The sequence below is a fragment of the Pan paniscus genome, chromosome 13 (genome assembly GCF_029289425.2).
Source record: "Pan paniscus chromosome 13, NHGRI_mPanPan1-v2.0_pri, whole genome shotgun sequence".
Taxonomy (NCBI): domain Eukaryota; kingdom Metazoa; phylum Chordata; class Mammalia; order Primates; family Hominidae; genus Pan; species Pan paniscus.
Window position 1 is genome coordinate 101,188,267 of NC_073262.2, and position 23,040 is coordinate 101,211,306.

At 36.2% G+C, this 23,040-nt stretch overlaps 1 long non-coding RNA gene across 1 annotated transcript in view; it reads right to left on the minus strand.

Annotated features, from left to right (window-relative positions):
* The window catches only part of LOC134728708 (uncharacterized), a 139,626-nt gene that overhangs the window by 80,619 nt on the left and 35,967 nt on the right, over positions 1 to 23,040 (minus strand). Inside the window, exon 2 of the long non-coding RNA XR_010109405.1 lies at positions 9,326 to 9,387. This is a non-coding gene — a long non-coding RNA (uncharacterized LOC134728708). The remainder of the gene's footprint in view (positions 1 to 9,325; positions 9,388 to 23,040) is intronic.

The following is a 23,040-nucleotide window of genomic DNA, read 5'->3' on the forward strand; positions in this document are numbered from 1 at the left end:
ATACAAAGGCTGACATTATAGCTCTGGTCAGTGGACTCACAGTTCTGATGAAGCTTTACAATGCTCAGTGTCCATTTGGAGAGCTAGCCATCATGCAATTTTTCTAAAATCAGAGCTGATTTGATTATTTGCTTGTTTTTGTTTTTTGTTCAGTATAGTTTTCAGGGTACCTTGCTCAGCAGGGATGAATTTGCTAAAAGATTTTAGGAGGCTCCTATTTCACAGGAATATTCCCTGTATTAAGAGCTATTTTAGAAACATTCAAAATACTCCACAAACAAACAATGGAAAACAATCCTTTTAGAAGTTTCCACCACAGAATGACCAGATCTGTTATTTTGTCGCTCATTTTACAACCACTACAAGACGTACTGAAAAGGTCCTTTTCCATTCTGTCTAGACACCTTTTCCTAGACAACATCCTGAAACATAAGAATAAGCACAGAAATGAACATATTACATCAAACCTACCACTGAGAAGAATGATAAGTTTAACAGTTTCCCACGTGGGAGGCATATTGACGGTAATTATCTCTCCTCCCACTTCACTCAGCTTTATGAACTCCTCTGTCGTGGCTGGGAGGGTCTGGTCATGCCTCACCACATACTTGAAGCATGTTTTAATTGGCTGGAGGAATAGTGCAACTTGCAGGCAGAGGGAGTTAAAGGAAATTGGTGTTTTCTTGGGTGAGTAGGCTCTATGCTGCTCATTACTAGTACTCATGGGAAATTTATTCTCACAAGGTCCAAATGAGTTATCAGCATGTTTCAAATAATGTTATCAATTAGCAAGATGTTTTCAATAGTATGAAGCTTTTTCAAGGACATGTAACTACCCATGGGAAGTTATTTATTTCTTATGACAGGATTTTTTTTGTTGTTGTTTTTATTTCTGCATACAGATTACAATTTTAAGTTAGCAGAACACCAGCTCACATGGAAACAGTCTCCTCCGTGAATTCTTTCTTTGGCTGACAGACATGAGATGTTAGCTGTCTAAGAAGACCTTCACACCAACACCTTCTTAGAAGATATTGTAAGATAACAATCCTTGAGTGGAACCTGAATTCTTTCTAAACGCTGCATGTAGGAAAACAAGAGGCAGTTCACACAATCACTTCACACCTCTTCTTAAAAGTGAATCCTTGAAGGAGTGGTGTTCAAATATTTAAGTACATTAGATACTTTATATACGCCACATCCAAAATGCTCAGTATTCCTAATACATTTCATTTTCTCCCAAGTTTTAATGGTTGATGCACAATCACATTAATTTCCTATTAATTTCTAGGAATATGTACACAGTAGCCTTAGGAGAAAGAAGACAACTATTACTTTACATTTTTAACTGTTTTGTTTTCATGTCCGTGAGAGAAAAATTAAAGTAAGTTAAAAAATTAACTCAGACACTCTATTTATTTTTAGGAAGACATATACCCCCCACAGGGAGACTTTTACATGTTGTAATAATGTTCACAAACAGCTACTCTTTAAGTGTAACACTATTCTAAGCCTCTTTTCCTCCATTTTATCTCATATACATTTATGCATCTGCATGCATATATAACCACATGTATTTATATTTAGTAGGTATAGTTTATTACACATAAATCTAAATATCTATCATATACAGTAAATTAGAACCTAGCATGATACTAGCCATATATTAGAGACTCAATGAAAATGGTGGCTGTTTATATACAATGTATTCATTAAAAAAACCCAAAACTGATTATATGTGTCTTTATTTGATTAAAATAATGATTAAAAAATGTAACCAGGCTGGGTGGCACAGGTGTCATTCATAACATTCACTGACAAAATATGGTAAGGTTTTCCATGCATGCTATTTTCTGCTACCTCCTCACTGCCTTTAGGAGTTGAAATACAATATTAAATTGCTTACTGCAGATACCACAACACCTCATAATTATGGCTCTATGGAAATAATTTTCTCTAAATAAACCTGGAAACATATTTTTAGGGTTGCATTTTCTTTTTAGACTGGCAAATGCTCCAGCTTATCTCATTGCTCTATTTTACCCAGTGGAATTTTGCCAGCGGTGGATCTGATTGCACTCACTGCCTGAATCAGGTTCTTATGAAGCATTTCGTCTTCGCTGAAAATGCAAAATTCATAAACTAAGTTGAAAGTTACTGACGGACAGCCTTAGTGAATTACGTTTCCCATCAGCTAGCTGTCTTGAATCCGATTCCAGCATAGGAAGAATCACATCTGCTAATTCTACACCTGGAATCTGAAAGAGCGGATTCCTCAGCTTTTCCCAAAGAAAGAAATGCAACACCACACTTGAAAAAATGGCATTTCCTTAGGAAATTATATTTGTAGTACTCTATATATGATCATCTTAAAATCAGATGGAAAACATTTTACTTTCTATTTTTTTCCCTAGGCAGATAAAATCTCTAGGTCATTTTTTTGAGTCATCAATGTCTCTCATACAGAAAACTCAATTGTTGATTTGCTTGCCAAACAAAGTATAAAATAATTAACAGTGGTCTTGCAATTAAATAGTAATTTAGCCTCAGCTTTAATGTTTCAATTAAAACTTAATAAGCATGCACGAGATGTATTTGCAGTGTATGCTGAGTAGTGATAAAAAACACTTGTTTTGCCCACTTTTGCAAACTGGTAGATAGAACATATTTGTTTACTTGTAACATGATAATTCCTCGAGGTGTGAACACTGGGGTATGGAAGAGGTGAAGAGACAAACATTATAACAGGTATTCTGCAGAAGTGTCAAGAGATGCAGAATGTTGCAACACAAACAAAAGATGGTGAATTGAAAATGATCTGTCCAGGGGTTGAACTAAAATTCTAAGAATGGCAAATAATAACATTATGTTGCTTGATTCATGCATCTTTAGAAAAATTCAAGATGGCTTCAAGATGGTATGTTAAATTGTAATTTTTAAACAGATATTAATTCATTATTAATGACTAGTATATATTAGGAAAAAACAGGAAACAATGTATTTGTCCTATTATATAAAGTAAAAATAATAATTATATTCCATTTCCTTAATTTAAAACTTTTTTTTTAACACAATAGGTTTTTTTGTTTGTTTGTTTGTTTGTTTGTTTTTTGAGATGGACCCTTGCTCTGTTGCCCAGGCTGGAGTGCAATGGCATGATCTCAGCACACTGCAAACTCTGCCTCCTGGGTTCAAACTATCCTCCTGCCTCGGCCTCCCGAGTGGCTGGAACTACAGGTGTCTGTCATTACACCCGACTAATTTTTGTATTTTTAGTAGACACAGAGCTTCACCATGTTGGCCAGGCTGGTCTCCAACTCCTGACCTCAAGTGATCTGCCCACCTCGGCATCCCAAAATGCTGGGATTACAGGTATGAGCCACTGAGTCCAGCCCACAGTAGGTAAAATTATCACCTGTTTAACTGAAGCCACCGATACTGACTTCTATATTATACTATTAAAAAGTTAAATAGGCCAGGCATGGTGGCTCATGCCTGTAATTCCAGCACTTTGAGAGGCTGAGGCGGGTGAATCATGAGGTCAGGAGTTTGAGATCAGCCTGGCCAATATGGTGAAACCCCAGCTCTACTAAAAATACAAAAATTAGCCAGGTGTGGTGGCGCATGCCTGTAGTCTCAGCTACCCAGGTGGCTGAGGCAGAAGAATCACTTGAACTCAGGAGGCAAAGGTTGTGGTGAGCTGACATCATGCCACTGCACTCCAGCCTGGGTGACAGAGCAAGACTCCATCTAAAAAAAAAAAAAAAAAAAAAAGTTATATAATAATTGAGAATAAATATTATTTGTAAGATATCAAACTGAATGTTTTTATTTTTGAATTCCAATATTTAAAAGTGAAACATTTCATTTATTTTAAGTAAATTCTCATAAACTGCATGTTTTCATTTTGAAGTGTTATTGCCAACTCAGCTTTTCTTAACCTATTTAATAAAATGGTGTAATCTTGACACATTGCCTGATGTTACTCAAACCCTCCACTCCTTTGGTTCTGTCAGGATCCTTGTCAATTTTATTTTTTTAAAGCCTACTAATTTTTGAAAAGTGATTATTTTCCTCAATAATTGCTCAAATTTTATTTAATTTTCCTCTCATCTTTTGATGTACATAAAACACTTAATTTTGAAAAGAACATAAACTTAAGAAAAAGGACACAATCTTACTATGAAATAAGTATATGTCAAAGAGAAAAATGATGGCTCAGTATGTCAGTGAAGTATCTGATTTAGAAAGAAAATGCCACTATTTTCTTCTACGAATTCAGTCTTTAGCCAACATTTTTGAAAAAATCTAAGTCTTCAAATTAAAAAAAATCCATACAATTGAGTTGAGCAAAGTCTTTTTTTTTAATGTGCCACATTTTTAAGTTTTATTTTGTTTTATTTATTTATTATTATTATACTTTAAGTTTTAGGGTACATGTGCACAATGTGCAGGTTAGTTACATATGTATACATGTGCCATGCTGGTGTGCTGCACCCACTAACTTGTCATCTAGCATTAGGTATATCTCCCAGTGCTATCCCTCCCCCCTCCCCACACCCCACAACAGTCCCCAGTGTGTGATGTTCCCCTTCCTGTGTCCACGTGTTCTCATTGTTCAATTCCCACCTATGAGTGAGAATATGTGGTGTTTGGTTTTCTGTTCTTGCGATAGTTTACTGAGAATAATGATTTCCAATTTCATCCATGTCCCTACAAAGGACATGAACTCATCATTTTTTATGGCCGCATAGTATTCCATGGTGTATATGTGCCACATTTTCTTAATCCAATCTATCATTGTTGGACATTTGTGTTGGTTCCAAGTCTTTGCTATTGTGAATAATGCCACAATAAACATACGCATGCATGTGTCTTTATAGCAGCATGATTTATAGTCCTTTGGGTATATACCCAGTAATGAGATGGCTGGGTCAAATGGTATTTCTAGTTCTAGATCCCTGAGGAATCGCCACACTGACTTCCACAATGGTTGAACTAGTTTACAGTCCCACCAACAGTGTAAAAGTGTTCCTATTCCTCCACATCCTCTCCAGCACCTGTTGTTTCCTGACTTTTTAATGATTGCCATTCTAACTGGTGTGAGATGGTATCTCATTGCGGTTTTGATTTGCATTTCTCTGATGGCCAGTGATGGTGAGCATTTTTTCAAACTATACTACAAGGCTACAGTAACCAAAACAGCATGGTACTGGTACCAAAACAGAGATATAGACCAATGGAACAGAACAGAGACCTCAGAAATAATGCCGCATATCTACAACTATCTGATTTTTGACAAACCTGAGAAAAACAAGCAATGGGGAAAGGATTCCCTATTTAATAAATAGTGCTGGGAAAACTGGCTAGCCATATGTAGAAAGCTGAAACTGGATCCCTTCCTTACACCTTATACAAAAATCAATTCAAGATGGATTAAAGACTTAAACGTTAGACCTAAAATCATAAAAACCCTAGAAGAAAACCTAGGCATTACCATTCAGGACATAGGCATGGGCAAGGACATCATGTCTAAAACACCAAAAGCAATGGCAACAGAAGCCAAAATTGACAAATGGGATCTAATTAAACTAAAGAGCTTCTGCACAGCAAAAGAAACTACCATCAGAGTGAACAGGCAACCTACAAAATGGGAGAAAATTTTCACAACCTACTCATCTGACAAAGGGCTAATATCCAGAATCTACAATGAACTCAAACAAATTTACAAGAAAAAAACAAACAACCCCATCAAAAAGTGGGCAAAGGACATGAACAGACACTTCTCAAAAGAAGACATTTATGCAGCCAAAAAACATGAAAAAATGAGCAAAGTCTTAATCTCTTCAATCTACAATGTATATATTTTTCTTCCTAATGCCAAAACATTTCCGTGAAAAAGTGAAACTAGCAACATGTAGCCAAAGCAACCAGGCAAGTTAATGATTTTTTTTTTTTCTCTCTACCAGGTTGATTTGGCACTTTGTAGACACTGCTAAGCCAGCTCATGTTAGTGCTTGAAGTAAAGTGTTTCAGAGTTTTGCTTAGTTGTTTTTCTCATTTTGATATAACTTTTGTTTTCTGGAAATCTTCAAGAAATTTGTTATCCAACACTAGTAAAACAACCTGTTGCATTTTAAAAGAAATCAAATATCATAACAAAAAAGAATAAATCAAATGTGAGAACAGCTATAAATTTTTAGAACATTTCAATCTTTCACTGCAACATAACATTCATTGTGATGATGACCATGAAAACAGAAAAAAGATTTTTAGATTCTGACATAAGAAAGAATTGGCTGTACAGATTACCTTTAAGACATAACTTTATGTGAAATCAAATTGCTGTGGTAATAAAGCTATAAAATGTTACTATTAAAATTCTTAATTTACAATCAATTTTAAACCAAAAAAGTACCTTAAACTATTTTTAAATAAGTTGTAAACATATATGAAACTTAAGGATACATTCACCATGCTTAAAATGGTGACAAATGTTCATTGACCTGGATATGCCATTGATTTTGACAATGAAGTTGGGGCACCTTGACAATAACCTGCAATTGAATTTATTTTCTGATCAGTGCCACAGTCAAATTGATCTGGCTCTGTAATGATTACCAACATTTTCAGCATATTCTTCCAGATTTCCATGTATTCTTTGGCAGAAAAAGAGACAGTTTGAAGAGTTTCCCTTTAAACCATTGAAATTTTGGAATTCCTATTAAACATCTTGTCAGCGCACGTGCATCTCTGACACCACCAATCTCTTTCCAGCTCAGGATATTTCTCTGAAGATCTAGCTCTTACTTCTGAGTCAGAATTACATCAGAAATCCTCATGTTTCCTTAAGCCAGCAATAATGAATATGGATTATTAGGTATTAATTAATTTCATTATAATGGTAAATATGTTTCAAGTTTTGAACTAATCTTTTAATAATAATGTGAGCTTATTTAAGTCCTAAAAATTAATCTCCTTGCATTGTATTATCTCTGTGATAGTTAAGAGTCAGAGTGACTTTGGGACATTTTTTTTTTTGATATCCTTATCATCATGTTCCCTTTTAAACCAGTTCCAGATTTCACTTTACTTACCTCTCCTCCTGAAAGTGCTGTCCACAGTAACCTAGACACACAATCCAAGATAAAGTGATATGATCTTCTTGCCTTGGTGTTTGAAATCTTTCGGAACATGAGAGTGAATGCTGGGGGATTTTTTCCCCCAGTTTCAATTTCCTACATAATAAATAATATATTCATGAAGGAAAAAGTTTTAAAATATTGTAAACGTACTCTGAGTGAGATATTGATCCAGACACAAGACAAGTAATTTCTGCCGTCTAATGGAGGTAGAGTGGGGAGGTGGTGTATTTCTTTATTATGGTGGTGTTACAGAATTATCCAAGGTGCCAATTTAAACTGACCCATGGAAGAGTACTCTCTGGGTTGGAGTCAGAAAATCTGCATTTGTAATATCCTGCACTGGTGTTTATATACACAATGACATTTAAGAAAAACTGCATGTTTACCTGATGTGTAAGGGCATGAGTTCTGAGTTCATTTCAGCGTAAGTGGTTCCTACTTGGTGGGTAGTTTTCCTTTCTTCAGGGATATATGGATTCAGGTTCCTCCCTGAATCCATATATCCATTTGTGATCTCTGTATCCTTGGGGGCCCTAGACTCCTCTGCTGTCAGATGGAGGATAGGGAGAAAGATAATGATTAATGCAGACTCACTTGTTAAAAACCTGGGTGTGGAAGTAACACTCTTCATTTCTGCTCATAGTCTATTGGCAAGATGTAGTCTCATGGCCATATCTGAAGGCATAAGAGCCTGGGAGATGCAGTCTTTGTCTAGACAGTTAATTTTTTTTTTTGTAGCAACAACTATACTCTCTGGAAAGTGGAACACAACTATCTTGTGTATTGTTTATCTCCAACACAGCAGTCACTTTAGTGGCCTTGAACTTGGCAATGGTTTCTTAGATATGACATGTACAAGCAGCAACAGAAAAATATAGATTCATGAGATAGATAATAAATATCCTTGTGATGGTTAATTTTAGGGATCATCTTGACTGGGTTAAGGGATATGCAGATAGCTAGTACAGAATGTTTTCTGGGTATGTCTGTGAGCATGTTTACAGAAGAGATTGATATTTGAACCAGTGGACTAAGTAAGGAAGATCTGCCCTCACCCATTGTGAGGGGCCCCATCCAATTGGTTGAGGTACCAGATAGACCAAAAAGGCAAAGGAAAACAAATTCATTCTCTCTTCTGGAGCTGGGAAACCCATTTTTTTTCCTGCCCTTGGACATCAGAGCTCCAGACTCTTGGGCCTTTAGACTTCAGCACATAGACCAGCATGCCCCCACCCACCTGTTCTCAGGCTTTCAGCCTCAGACTGAGCTATACCACTGGCTTCCTGGTGCTCCAGCTTGAGTATGGCACATCGGGGGACTTATAAGGGTGTGAGAAAGCTTCCATAATTAATCACTCTTAGATACCTATATTTATATCTCTATCTATATACTCTGGCTGCTAGTTCTATTCCTCTGGAGAGCCCTGTTTTTCTGGTCCTATTTCTCTGGAGAACCTTAACTAATATTGCTCTGAATAACTGCTGTATGATCAAATGATACAGCACAGGAAACTATAATATTCATGTCACTAGACAACTGCACAATATTATTTCTGATGTTAAAGTAGATCCTGTTTATATCTTTATTAAACAGTTCTTTATGTATTAATATAACTAACTAGCGATTAGTGATACATTTCTAATTCCAAAGGTAGTACAAATACCTTTCCAGGAATAATTTTCCATGGCATAGTATGACAGCAAATAGATTGTTTTTCCACGGTACTTATTTTCAAAAAGAAGATGAACAGAAAGTCTCAAAGGCTTGATTCTTGTCACAGTGAAAGCAAAACAATCTATCATAGAATTTATGAAAGGAATTTTGCACAAGGAAATAGACTCATTTTTGGCCTTGAGAAACCCATAGGCTGCTCATGACACGCAAATAATTTTTGTGTTTTCCTAAAGATAATTAATAGGATTAAACCTTTTTCATTACCTTGTTGGAAACAAAAGAGCCAAATATATTCCACTTAATGAGAATTTTTCTTCCAGGCACAGAACACCTGGTCTGAACTATGGGAAGATACTGCTATTCAAAGATGTTAAAAAGCATCCTTCTCTGAGATACATTGAAAAAATTATATCAGGGAAAAATAAGACACATATAAACTGACTAACATCAGGGTGTACCTATTTATTTAGTGGGCGATCAGTACCATTAAGTTAAACTAAGTTTACCTTAGAATGTTACGTATATGGCGGCAGAATGAACCTGCAACTTCAAAGTCTTCACAAAAGACCTGTTAAAACAGGAAAAAATACATTAAAGCAAAAATAAAGTTTTAAAAATTGAATACAAAAACACTAATTGGTCTGTCATGGGCCTACAGTCAACCCTAGGAATTTTGGTTGGTAGGTAGCCATGAAAACAACAACAATGACAATCACAAGACAAATGGCATTGATTGAATGCTTCTTATTTTTTAGATATTATTCTAGGTGAAATTCTCATGTTTTCTTCTAAGAGCTTTACAGTTCTAGTTCTAGTTCTAACATTAGGTCTTTGATCCATCTTGTGTTAGTTTTCATATATGGTGTAAGGTAAGACTTCATTCTTTTGCATGTGGAATACAAAATCTCATTTATCCAAGCAGGAGTTGTACAAGGGAGTTATTTATCTTGGGTCAGTTTCTCTAGAGCAGATCCTGAGGTGAGGATTTGTGTTAAAGCATTTTATTAAGGTACCGCCCTGGGAGAAGCCAGAAGGGAATGGGGGATGTAGAACAGGGAAAAGAAAAAGGCAAGCAGGGTACAGTTTCTGGTGATGTTCTAGCCCTGGTCTCATTCTTTGGGAGAACTTTGGAGGGCAAATTACAGCTTGGATCTTGTCCTCATAAGGTAGAGGTTTCCATATCCCTAGGGGGTAATGTAATTCCCAGTCACTTCCAGCTTTCTGCCCAGGCAGGAAAAATGGTTCTAGTGACTCAAGGGAAGTCTTTCAAAGGGAGATTCAGATGCAGGCTGTTTGAAGCAAATGCCAAAGGAGCTGAGGAAAGGAGTATCCATGAAAAAAGTCTGAGGGAATGTGGACCAGAGTCCCAGTGTGTTCACTTCTGTTTCACTCACTTCACTTAACAGATTAAAAAAAAAAAAAAAGAAGCTAGAAGAGTGGAATAACTTTCCCAAGTTGACGTGATTAATAAATAGGAAAGCTAAGAATAAGCCTAGATCTAGGACTCCAAATCTTTTGCTTTGGAGAGTTATTGGACCTGTGGGAAGAATATAGTAAGTGGACTGTGGCAGAGATGAGCAATTCAAATGGGATAAGCACATACTTATCAATGGGACATCATTAAGAGTCCTTCCTTCCATACTCTCCAAAAGCCTGCTGTGGGGTGATAAAGACATGAATAGGAAGAGGCATGAGAATAAAGGGAGTGGTAATTTTTTAAATGTCTGTGTTCTCTCAAAATGGTGCTGGGACAATGGTTATCCACATGACAAAAAAAAAAAAAAAAGAAGAAGAAGAAGAAGTTGGATCCACTACTATGTATAAAAATTAAAAATGGCCAAAGACGTAAATGTAAGCACTGAAACTATAAAACTCTTAGAAGAAAGCATAGGTGTAAACTATTTGTGGCCTTGAATTTGGCAATGGTTTCTTAGATATGACATGCACAAGCAGCAGCAGAAAAAAATAGATTCATTGGATTTCATAAAAATAAACCTTTTATGCTTCAAAGGATACTATCAAGAAATTAAAAAGACAACCCAACAAATGAGAGAAAATAACTTACATCTAGAATATATATGTATACACATATGTAATACATCATATATCTTATACATTCATATATGAATATAAATATAAAATAATTACAATTCAATAATTAAAAGACAACATATTACAAATAAAAACTACAATATAGAAAAAGGGTCTGTGATATGGTTTGGCTGTGTCCCCACGTGTCAAGGGTGGGACGAGGTGGAGGTAACTGGATCATGGGGTCGGTTTCCTCCATGCTGTTCTCATGATAATGATTGAGTCTCATGAGATATTATTGTTTTATAAACGTCTGGCATTTCCCCTGCTTGCACTGACTCTGTCCTGCCGCCCTGTGAAGAAGGTGCCTTCATCTACTTTGCCTTCCACCGGATTATAAGTTTCTTGAGGCCTCCCCAGCAATGAGGAACTGTGAGTCAATTAAATCTCTTTCCTTTATAAGTTACCCAGTCTCAGATATTTCTATATAGCAGTGTAAGAATGGACTAATACAGTCTGAATGGATATTTCTTCAAAGATGATACAAAAATGGCCCATGCACATATAAAAAGATGCTCAAGAATGTTGAATATTGGCCCCCACTCTCTTCTGGCTTGTAGGGTTTCTGCCGAGAGATCCGCTGTTAGTCTGATGGGCTTCCCTTTGAGGGTAACTCTACCTTTCTCTCTGGCTGCCCTTAACATTTTTTCCTTCATTTCAACTTTGGTGAATCTGACAATTATGTGTCTTGGAGTTGCTCTTCTCCAGGAGTATCTCTGTGGTGTTCTCTGTATTTCCTGAATCTGAATGTGAATTTCATATCCAGCCAAACTAAGCTTCATAAGTGAAGGAGAAATAAAATACTTTACAGACAAGCAAATGTTGAGAGATTTTGTCACCACCAGGCCTGCCCTAAAAGAGCTCCTGAAGGAAGCGCTAAACATGGAAAGGAACAACCGGTACCAGCCGCTGCAAAATCATGCCAAAATATAAAGACCATCGAGACTAGGAAGAAACTGCATCAACTAACGAGCAAAATCACCAGCTAACATCATAATGACAGGATCAAATTCACACATAACAATATTAACTTTAAATGTAAATGGACTAAATGCTCCAATTAAAAGACACAGACTGGCAAATTGGATAAAGAGTCAAGACCCATCAGTGTGCTGTATTCAGGAAACCCATCTCACATGCAGAGACACACACAGGCTCAAAATAAAGGGATGGAGGAAGATCTACCAAGCAAATGGAAAACAAAAAAAGGCAGGGGTTGCAATCCTAGTCTCTGATAAAACAGACTTTAAACCAACAAAGATAAAAAGAGACAAAGAAGGCCATTACATAATGGTAAAGGGATCAATTCAACAAGAAGAGCTAACTATCCTAAATATATATGCACCAAATACAGGAGCCCCCAGATTCATAAAGCAAGTCCTGAGTGACCTACAAAGAGACTTAGACTCCCACACATTAATAATGGGAGACTTTAACACCCCACTGTCAACATTAGACAGATCAACGAGACAGAAAGTCAAAAAGGATACCCAGGAATTGAACTCAGCTCTGCACCAAGCAGACCTAATAGACATCTACAGAACTCTCCACCCCAAATCAACAAAATATACATTTTTTTCAGCACCACACCACACCTGTTCCAAAATTGACCACATACTTGGAAGTAAAGCTCTCCTCAGCAAATGTAAAAGAACAGAGATTATAACAAACTATCTCTCAGACCACAGTGCAATCAAACTAGAACTCAGGATTAAGAATCTCACTCAAAACCACTCAACTACATGGAAACTGAACAACCTGCTCCTGAATGACTACTGGATACATAACGAAATGAAGGCAGAAATAAAGATGTTCTTTGAAACCAACGAGAACAAAGACACAACATACCAGAATCTCTGGGATGCATTCAAAGCAGTGTGTAGAGGGAAATTTATAGCACTAAATGCCCACAAGAGAAAACAGGAAAGATACAAATTTGACACCCTAACATCACAATTAAAAGAACTAGAAAAGCAAGAGCAAACACATTCAAAAGCTAGCAGAAGGCAAGAAATAACTAAAATCAGAGCAGAACTGAAGGAAATCGAGACACAAAAAACCCTCCAAAAAATTAATGAATCCAGGAGCTGGTTTTTTGAAAGGATCAACAAAACTGATAGACCGCTAGCAAGACTAATAAAGAAAAAAAGAGAGAAGAATCAAATAGACACAATAAAAAATGATAAAGGGGATATCACCACCGATCCCACAGAAACACAAACTACCATCAGAGAATACTACAAACACCTCTACGCAAATAAACTAGAAAATCTAGAAGAAATGGATAAATTCCTCAACACATACACTCTCCCAAGACTAAACCAGGAAGAAGTTGAATCTCTGAATAGACCAATAACAGGACCTGAAATTGTGGCAATAATCAATAGTTTACCAACCAAAAAGAGTCCAGGACCAGATGGATTCACAGCCGAATTCTACCAGAGGTACAAGGAGGAACTGGTACCATTCCTTCTGAAATTATTCCAATCAATAGAAAAAGAGGAAATCCTCCTTAACTCATTTTATGAGGCCAGCATCATTCTGATACCAAAGCCTGGCAGAGACACAACCAAAAAAGAGAATTTCAGACCAATATCCTTAATGAACATTGATGCAAAAATCCTCAATAAAATTCTGGCAAAACGAATCCAGCAGCACATCAAAAAGCTTATCCACCATGATCAAGTGGGCTTCATCCCTGGGATGCAAGGCTGGTTCAATATACGGAAATCAATAAATGTAATCCAGCATATAAACAGAGCCAAAGACAAAAACCACATGATTATCTCAATAGATGCAGAAAAAGCCTTTGACAAAATTCAACAACTCTTCATGCTAAAAACTCTCAATAAATTAGGTATTGATGGGACGTATTTCAAAATAATAAGAGCTATCTATGACAAACCCACAGCCAATATCATACTGAATGGGCAAAAACTGGAAGCATTCCCTTTGAAAACTGGCACAAGACAGGGATGCCCTCTCTCACCACTCCTATTCAACATAGTGTTGGAAGTTCTGGCCAGGGCAATTAGGCAGGAGAAGGAAATAAAGGGTATTCAATTAGGAAAAGAGGAAGTCAAATTGTCCCTGTTTGCAGACGACATGATTGTATATCTGGAAAACCCCATTTTCTCAGCCCAAAATCTCCTTAAGCTGATAAGCAACTTCAGCAAAGTCTCAGGATACAAAATCAATGTGCAAAAATCACAAGCATTCCTATACACCAATAACAGACAAACAGAGAGCCAAATCATTAGTGAACTCCCATTCACAATTGCTTCAAAGAGAATAAAATACCTAGGAATCCAACTTACAAGGGATGTGAAGGACCTCTTCAAGGAGAACTACAAACCACTGCTCAAGGAAATAAAAGAGGATACAAACAAATGGAAGAACATTCCATGCTCATGGGTAGGAAGAATCAATATCATGAAAATGGCCATACTGCCCAAGGTAATTTACAGATTCAATGCCATCCCCATAAAGCTACCAATGACTTTCTTCACAGAATTGGAAAAAACTACTTTAAAGTTCATATGGAACCAAAAAAGAGCCCACATCACCAAGGCAATCCTAAGCCAAAAGAACAAAGCTGGAGGCATCACACTACCTGACTTCAAACTATACTACAAGGCTACAGTAACCAAAACAGCATGGTACTGGTACCAAAACAGAGATATAGATCAATGGAACAGAACAGAGCCCTCAGAAATAATGCTGCATATCTACAACTATCTGATCTTTGACAAACCTGAGAAAAACAAGCAATGGGGAAAGGATTCCCTATCTAATAAATGGTGCTGGGAAAACTGGCTAGCCATATGTAGAAAGCTGAAACTGGATCCCTTCCTTACACCTTATACAAAAATCAATTCAAGATGGATTAAAGACTTAAACGTTAGACCTAAAACCATAAAAACCCTAGAAGAAAACCTAGGCATTACCATTCAGGACATAGGCATGGGCAAGGACTTCATGTCCAAAACACCAAAAGCAATGGCAACAAAAGACAAAATTGACAAATGGGATCTAATTAAACTAAAGCGCTTCTGCACAGCAAAAGAAACTACCATCAGAGTGAACAGGCAACCTACAGAATGGGAGAAAATTTTCACAACCTACTCATCTGACAAAGGGCTAATATCCAGAATCTACAATGAACTCAAACAAATTTACAAGAAAAAAACAAACAACCCCATCAAAAAGTGGGCGAAGGACATGAACAGACACTTCTCAAAAGAAGACATTTATGCAGCCAAAAGACACATGAAAAAATGCTCATCATCACTGGCCATCAGAGAAATGCAAATCAAAACCACAATGAGATACCATCTCACACCAGTTAGAATGGCAATCATTAAAAAGTCAGGAAACAACAGGTGCTGGAGAGGATGTGGAGAAATAGGAACACTTTTACACTGTTGGTGGGACTGTAAACTAGTTCAACCATTGTGGAAGTCAGTGTGGCGATTCCTCAGGGATCTAGAACTAGAAATACCATTTGACCCAGCCATCCCATTACTGGGTATATGCCCAAAGGACTATAAATCATGCTGCTATAAAGACACATGCACACGTATGTTTATTGCAGCATTATTCACAATAGCAAAGACTTGGAACCAACCAAAATGTCCAACAATGATAGACTGGATTAAGAAAATGTGGCACATATACACCATGGAATACTATGCAGCCATAAAAAATGATGAGTTCATGTCCTTTGTAGGGACATGGATGAAATTGGAAATCATCATTCTCAGTAAACTATCACAAGAACGAAAAACCAAACACCGCATATTCTCACTCATAGGTGGGAATTGAACACTGAGATCACATGGACACAGGAAGGAGAATATCACACTCTGGGGACTGTGGTGGGGTGGGGGGAGGGGGGAGGGATAGCATTGGGAGATATACCTAATGCTAGATAACGAGTTAGTGGGTGCAGCACACCAGCATGGCACATGTATACATATGTAACTAACCTGCACAATGTGCACATGTACCCTAAAACTTAAAGTATAATAAATAAATAAATAAATAAATAAAATAAAATAAAATAAAATAAAAATAAAAAGATGCTCAAGATCATTAGGTATCAGAGAAATGCAAGTCAAAGCCACACTCTCTAGAATGGCTTTAATAAAATATACATACAGATAATAACCAGAGTTCGAAAGGATGTGGAAAAATCAGAACCCTCATCCACTGCTGGTAGCAATGTAAAATGGTGCAGCTACTGTCTGGCAGTTCCTCATAAAACTAAACACAGTTTTTTTGGTTTCGACCCAGCCATTCTACTCCCAGGTATATATTCAAGAGAAGTGAAAACAGGTGACCAAACAAAAACCTGTACACAAATGTTCACAGAAGCAGTATTAATAACCAAGTGTCCATTGGTGGATAAAATTGAGTATGTCCATAAATTGAATATTATTAAGCCACAAAAATGAAGTCCTGAAACATGCTACAAAATGGATGAACCTTGAAAACATTATGCTCAGTGAAAGAAGACCACATATAATATGATTCCATTTATATGAAATATACGGAGTAGGTGAATCTACAGAGAAAGTAAATTGGTGTTTGCCTTGGGCTGGGGGAAGGGGAGGATTGGCCAATGGCAACCAAAGAGCAATGTATTTCTTTTTGGGGTGACAAAAGATGTTCTAAAACTGATTGTGGTGATTGTTGTACAATGCTGTGAATATGCCAAAAGTCTTTGAATTATATACTCTAAATGAATCAATTGTATGTTATATGAATTATATCTCAATAAAATTGCAATATAAAAAAACTTCTATGCCCTAATATTAATTGAAATAATTCTGTGGGTAAACATTCAGCCTGAAATTTGCAAAGCAAAGCATTTATACAGGGCCATGCTGGCAGGGGTTTTTATGGTCATCTTGGCTACTTCACAGCTTCAAGTGTGAACTTTCTAAACAGAGCTGGTATCGGGTTGTGGAAATGCTCATTGAGAACAGTCACCAAACAACAGCTGTTCCAGAGCAGACCCTGCCTCATCCATGATAATTGCATGTGCTGCCCACTTTGTGGGACAAAGTGAATCCTGGAAGCTGAGTATTTGAAAGAGCTTGTTGGCCCTCTCTGTTCCTACAACCAATGCATGGATTGGAGGCAGTCAGTGGGGGCCTTGTCTGAGCTGCTCTTGGAGTTGTGTGAGACCCAGTGCACGTCGCTCCCTCAGTGGCCTCCAGATTGAAGACGGTTTCTTGCGAAATCAGCAGGGTGGGCAGCTGAAAAGTGTGTGAATATTGTGCATTTGTAAATATTTGAGCACATCTGCTTAGCTCCCTCCCAAAAAACCACTGGGAAAACCCGCTTTGCATTGTGCCATGCAATGCTGTTACCCTGTTCTAATTGTCAAATCTGTTGAGTGTTTTTCTCCCGCACACAAAAATTAAACATTGCTCTCCTCATTCATGATTAATTCAGCTGCAGTGCTGCACTGTGTCACACTGCATTTTTTAAAGTAATTGTTAAATTCTACCTCACAATCAGAGCAGTTTTAATTAACTTTTTGTCAGTTAATCTTTTTTCCTCATACATTTTCCATGTCTAGTGTGTATACAGTGTGTCTCTGCCCAGGGGTTTGCAGCCCCTCGATATGAATGCTTAAGCTCTGTCGGTGCTGATGGGTGTGCCATGTGTCCATGCAGAGAGGAGGCCTCCTAGGCTCATTCTGCTCAGCTTTCTTAGGGCTAGCTGGTCATAACATTTGCATTAACGAGATCCGCCACAGTGAACTTATTTACAGGCTTCAAAGTTCAGGCTTTCTTTTCTCTTCCTCCTAGAACGTGTTTCCTGTGTCTAGGAGCGATATGGCACATAATAGAAGTAAGAAAGGTGGACATATAGGGCACGGGGAATGATATCCAACTGGAATGTAGAACAAAGCTTGACTCTTGCTTGCAGAGCTAGCCTGTACTCAGCATACTTCCTTCAGCATCTCTGACCTTGGCAAGATTACCAAAGTCACATTTTCACATGTTTGAACTTGTTTTTGCATAGTTCGTCCACCAACTCAATGCACTCTTTCAACTTACATCTTTACTTATTCACATTTTTTACTTCTCAGATAGATAGTATTTCTCATGTGTACGTAACAAAGGAAATCCAATTCCATATTAAACTGTGCACGTCCGTGTTCTTTTCTTTCTCACAAGTTGTCTGTGTTTAAAAGCAATAATGTGTAGCTTTTCTAAAAGTTTTAAAATGGTCACATCTGTCTGATAGTGCCACTACTGCTACTTCTAGCAAAAGCAGCCACTTTTGGGTATTTATAGGACATATTTTTCAGGATATCACATCAGTTTTCCAGTGTTAAAAAGCATAAGATTGAGGAAGTAGGAGCTGATAATTCCCTATTTTAGAATCTGATGCTAAAATGCTGAGAGATTAAATAAACACACCAGATGCTCAAATTGCCAGTTAAGTTATTTAAACACAGTGTGGCCCAAACCCTAGAAAAGGGAATACATTCACTCCACGAACACTTGTGCGGAGGTGTCGCCATATTGAATTTGTTAATTAACCTGTTCTATCCAGAATTTATCTTAAGGATTAAATGCTATTCAAATAAAAATTGTGCCAGAGGTTCCTACTAAAGAATTACATTTAAAAGTACCTCTAAAACAAACTGCTTTCTAAATAAAATGTTTTGACTTCCAAAAGATTAACAGTGTGTGGGCTCCAGAGTCTGTATTCAAATCTTAAATATGTCATTTACAAAGTAAGTGGGCAGGCAAGTATCTTTACCTCGGTCCTGTTTTCCTCATCTGTAAAATGGGGATAATACTATTTCCTATCATCATACAGCTTTTATAATGATGAAAAGACATGATTCTAATATACTTAGCATAGTGTATGTTCTCAATAAAATGGTGAAATGATGGCTTGCCTTTTTCTCCGTGCCTGATATCAGAGTATCTATATCACTCTGTATACAGAGCACAGTGGGCCCAAGTACTTGTCACAGCATTCATCATGGTCTGTCCTGTCTCTGTCTCACAGGAGGAAGCTCCACCCTGTGAGCTCAAGCTTCTGGAGAGTTTCACATCTTGTTTAATTTGTGTCTCCTATAGTTCTAACACAACATCTGTGTTATGTGAACGTTCAAAAGATTATTGCTAAATCATAATTGAATCCTCCTTTTTGTTCTTTTACTCAGTCAACAATATTTAGAACACTATAGCTGAAAGATTAATAAGGCTTAATTCCTGTCCTCAAATCATTCGGAATTGAGTGAGGAGTGATCTGTATATAGACCGGTAATTACAGAACTTCATGGAATATGGTTGTTTGGCTTCCTGCAGCTGCAAAAGGCTTTACTGAAAAAAACAACATGTATCTGGGCCTTGAAAGAGCAAAGGTTTTACCCAGATTGAGTCTGAGAGTAGGTCACTTAAGACAACCTGAGTAGAGTGTATATGAAAAGGGGCAGAATCATGAAACAGAGCATGTTCAGGAAATTGTGGGAGTGGTGTGTGAGCAAATTCTAGTACATAGGAAGATCAATACCAAAAGTTTGTAGCAAATATCACACTCTCATCCTATGAGCCCATTCCTATCATCTAGACATGCTAAAAATCTACAGAATCCTTGGACTTGGGTGGACAGGCAGCTGTGGTGACTGCAGAAGACAGGGAGGTGGGAAAAACACAAAATAGGTGCAAAAGTTCCTGGTGAATGCCTCAGGGGTGATTAGAGTAGGAAGTAGTACGAATAGAAAAGGAGTGAATTTAAAGAGTTAGAGGAAACCTAGCGAGGCTGGCTATGGAACAGCCCAGAGATAACTTTGTCATTTGTTATCCATTAAAAAAACCATTTATATTTCCCTTATTTAATCTTTTTGTTGTATGTATGTGGGTGGAAATGAACTTTAATTCTGTTCTGTATTTTGTGCTTTTTAAGAATTCTTATTTCCTCTTTGTTTTCAAGTACAAAGTGGAATGGTTCTAATCCAGTTTTGATTTGTCAAGTATGATGGGAAAATAGATGTCACAGGAATGTGTCCAAATTTACTTTATTTTTGAAATCCCATAAATATGTTGTTTAGAATTATTCCCCAAGGGTATTAATTTTTACCTAGGAGTGTTTTATAATTCCACTCACAATTTGTGAGTCCTCATGGAAATTGTGCTGAGGTAGCAACCTTATTAATACAAAATTCTTGCATTTATATACTTTAATTTATAATAATTTCTAAATTTCTAATTTAAAATATATATTAAAAGAGGCTACAATAAAACTATCATAGCCATTAAATCAATACTCAAGAATATATGAATTTCTGGAAATTCCTCATGGTGATAAGAGCATTTATTTCCTGTTGATAGAGACAGGAAAATACATTAAAGGCTTACTTTTCATATTTAATTTCAAATAAATATAACTGTGCCATGAAATATCAAATAATTTTGGAATTGTATTTTTAACCAAAAATAAAAGACCAGTAAATTTTAGACTGTTAAATTTGGACAGTATTTTGGCATGAACATTCTTCAGATTTCAGGTAATATAAAGACAAACACAGATAAAGTAGAGTTCACTGATATTTATTGTTTATTGTATGTAAGCATTCATACTGTGCCCCTTTAAAATCTACTTTTCAATGTTAGAACTCTATAATCTAACTTTATTTAAATTTTCTAAGCTTATCATACGAATCATTTCATTATAATTACAAAATGAATAAAATTTTGCTAGGTTTGTGGAAGACTTCGGATCATGGACATATGTGATTTGACTACAAACTCAATAAAATTACTAACTACTAAGAAGGGATCCCTTAGGACATCTTTTTAGAATTGAAAGCCCATGATGTTAAAATGTATTTTGTAATTGGGTATTTCCAAACTAATATCAAATAGCAAGTCTTTAATTAGTGTGGATAAAATTAAAATTTACTTACAGAGAATTAAACTGGAATTTGAAGTTCTCATCATAAACCAGTATGAAGTGGAGAAATTCAATTTCACAGCCTCTTTTCTTTCATAACATATAATAACTTTTATTTTTCATTGTTATTTCACATAACAGATCGTTTTAGAGCAAACTTTGTGAGAATCCTAAAAGCGCATAACTATCTTTTACATAAAAATGCTTTAGAGTAAAGAGATCTCAGTTTGGAATCCGGGTCTTATACACTCAAAATGGCTGAGTTTTTGGGCAGTAAATGGCACTTTTAATATGTCCTAAACTTCAGAATGTAACCTCCATTTACCCTGTAGACAAGTAAAGCAATGACAAAATGCCAGATTTCTAAAGCAAAAAACAAAAAATCCACTTCTTTTAGTATTGATTAAAAGTGTGTGAGCCATTACTATCTAAAAGTGTCAGCTGGGATTAGAACAAAGAATCAACAAAAATAACGCAGCTATGGTAAGGAGAGAAATGAATTCTGGAATCAACAGTAAATAAATAAATACATAAAATCTTGTTCTGCCTTAGCCTTTACTGCACTGAAGATACAGTCTGCAGAATTTTTATTGGCACTCTGCCATCCTTATTTTCATTTATCTGCCTCAAAGCACCATTTCAAAAAGTGCAAAAGCATGTTGTTGATAAAGTAGATTGTTTATAGCTGAATTGAAAATTTCAGAACAACACGTATTGTAATAATGTCAGGGAGGAAGGTCTGGGAAGACTGCAGCTGCAGCTTTTTTAAACCTATGTCAACATCACTGTTAGAAATTGGAAGATGTGCTATTCTGCCCTACAAAATTTAATAAGGAAATTTTTATAAACTATATTAAGTGACAAGTATTACCAACAGCCATAAAGTCTGCTGAGTTTTTATTTACTGAAATGCTTTCCTAGCACATTGTTCCCATATTGCAGTCTCCTTTATAGTGTTGTTTTGTAATGTACTCAGCTACTCAGGGGTGATTTCAGTGATAGCAAATCCTGGGCCTATGAGTCCCCATGTGTACCATAGTAATTTTAATACTTCTATAGTTAAGTACTGTCAGGTATAAATTTCAGCACCAACTTTAGTTGCTTCAGTGTGTTTTTTTTTCTTGTGACTGTTTTTGCAAAAGCACATTCAATAAATATGAAATAAGAAAAATGCTTAAACAAATGACATAAAGAAGTGAGATGGTACTTTTTTTATTTATATGGCTAAAGATCATAGCTGATATAGTTTATGTATTCCATTCAATGTGTAACTGTTTTTACTATTGAATTTTATTATGTTATGTTAATTATTTTTTAAATGAAAACACTAATTTTCCTAAACTGAGTTCCCCAGGCTACTGGGGTTTCTAGAAATGTTACTTGGTATTCCTAAAAAAAAAAAAAAAAAAAAAGTTTTCTGTGGTCAATTGTGTTGTTTAATAAGAAGTGCTGAGTTAAACAAAGTTGGATTTCTTTTTTGATTTTTTAGTATTTTATATGCAACATGCAATGTTAATCTCTAAGATATGTCATTTCCTAACATAAGTGTCCTTTTGTCCTTTTTTTTTTCTTTTAACAAACTTATTTAGCAGTTGTTGAACACCAGTGTTCTATATCACATTGCAGGACATGCTGGTTTCGAAGGATGTAATACATTTAATACATTGAGATTTAAGCAAAGCTCTTGCATCTAAACTTTCAATGTTTAGAGAGATCAATGCTGAGCATAGAGAACACTTTGTAAAATCTTACTATTTGTGGAATAAATTAATGAATTCTAGAATGAAGGCTATCTTGCTAATAAATGAATGCCTGACAAGCCAGCTGGTACACTACTGCTGAAGTCAGTGGCTTTGTATTAATCTTGAGGATTGTGTTGAATTATCCTCTCATCCAAATTGTCTGCTGGAAAACTGATTCTTTTGCATTTGTGTATGATCTACCCTTTTCTCCTTCCATTCTAGGATCTCTTAGAATTGCTTTTAAAATTTTTCCTAGAATTTATTCTTAGAATTAGATCTTAGCTCTTAGAAGCTCTTTGTCTTTTGTGTTCTTCAATTTTACTATCATATGACTAATCTGTCATCCCCTGTCTTCTAAAGTCCTTCTTTTCTGTTTTATTATGTGATTTTTTCATCATAATTTATTCAATTGTTTTAATCTTTTTTCTACTATTATTTTCTTCTGAGTGCTTTATTATTTG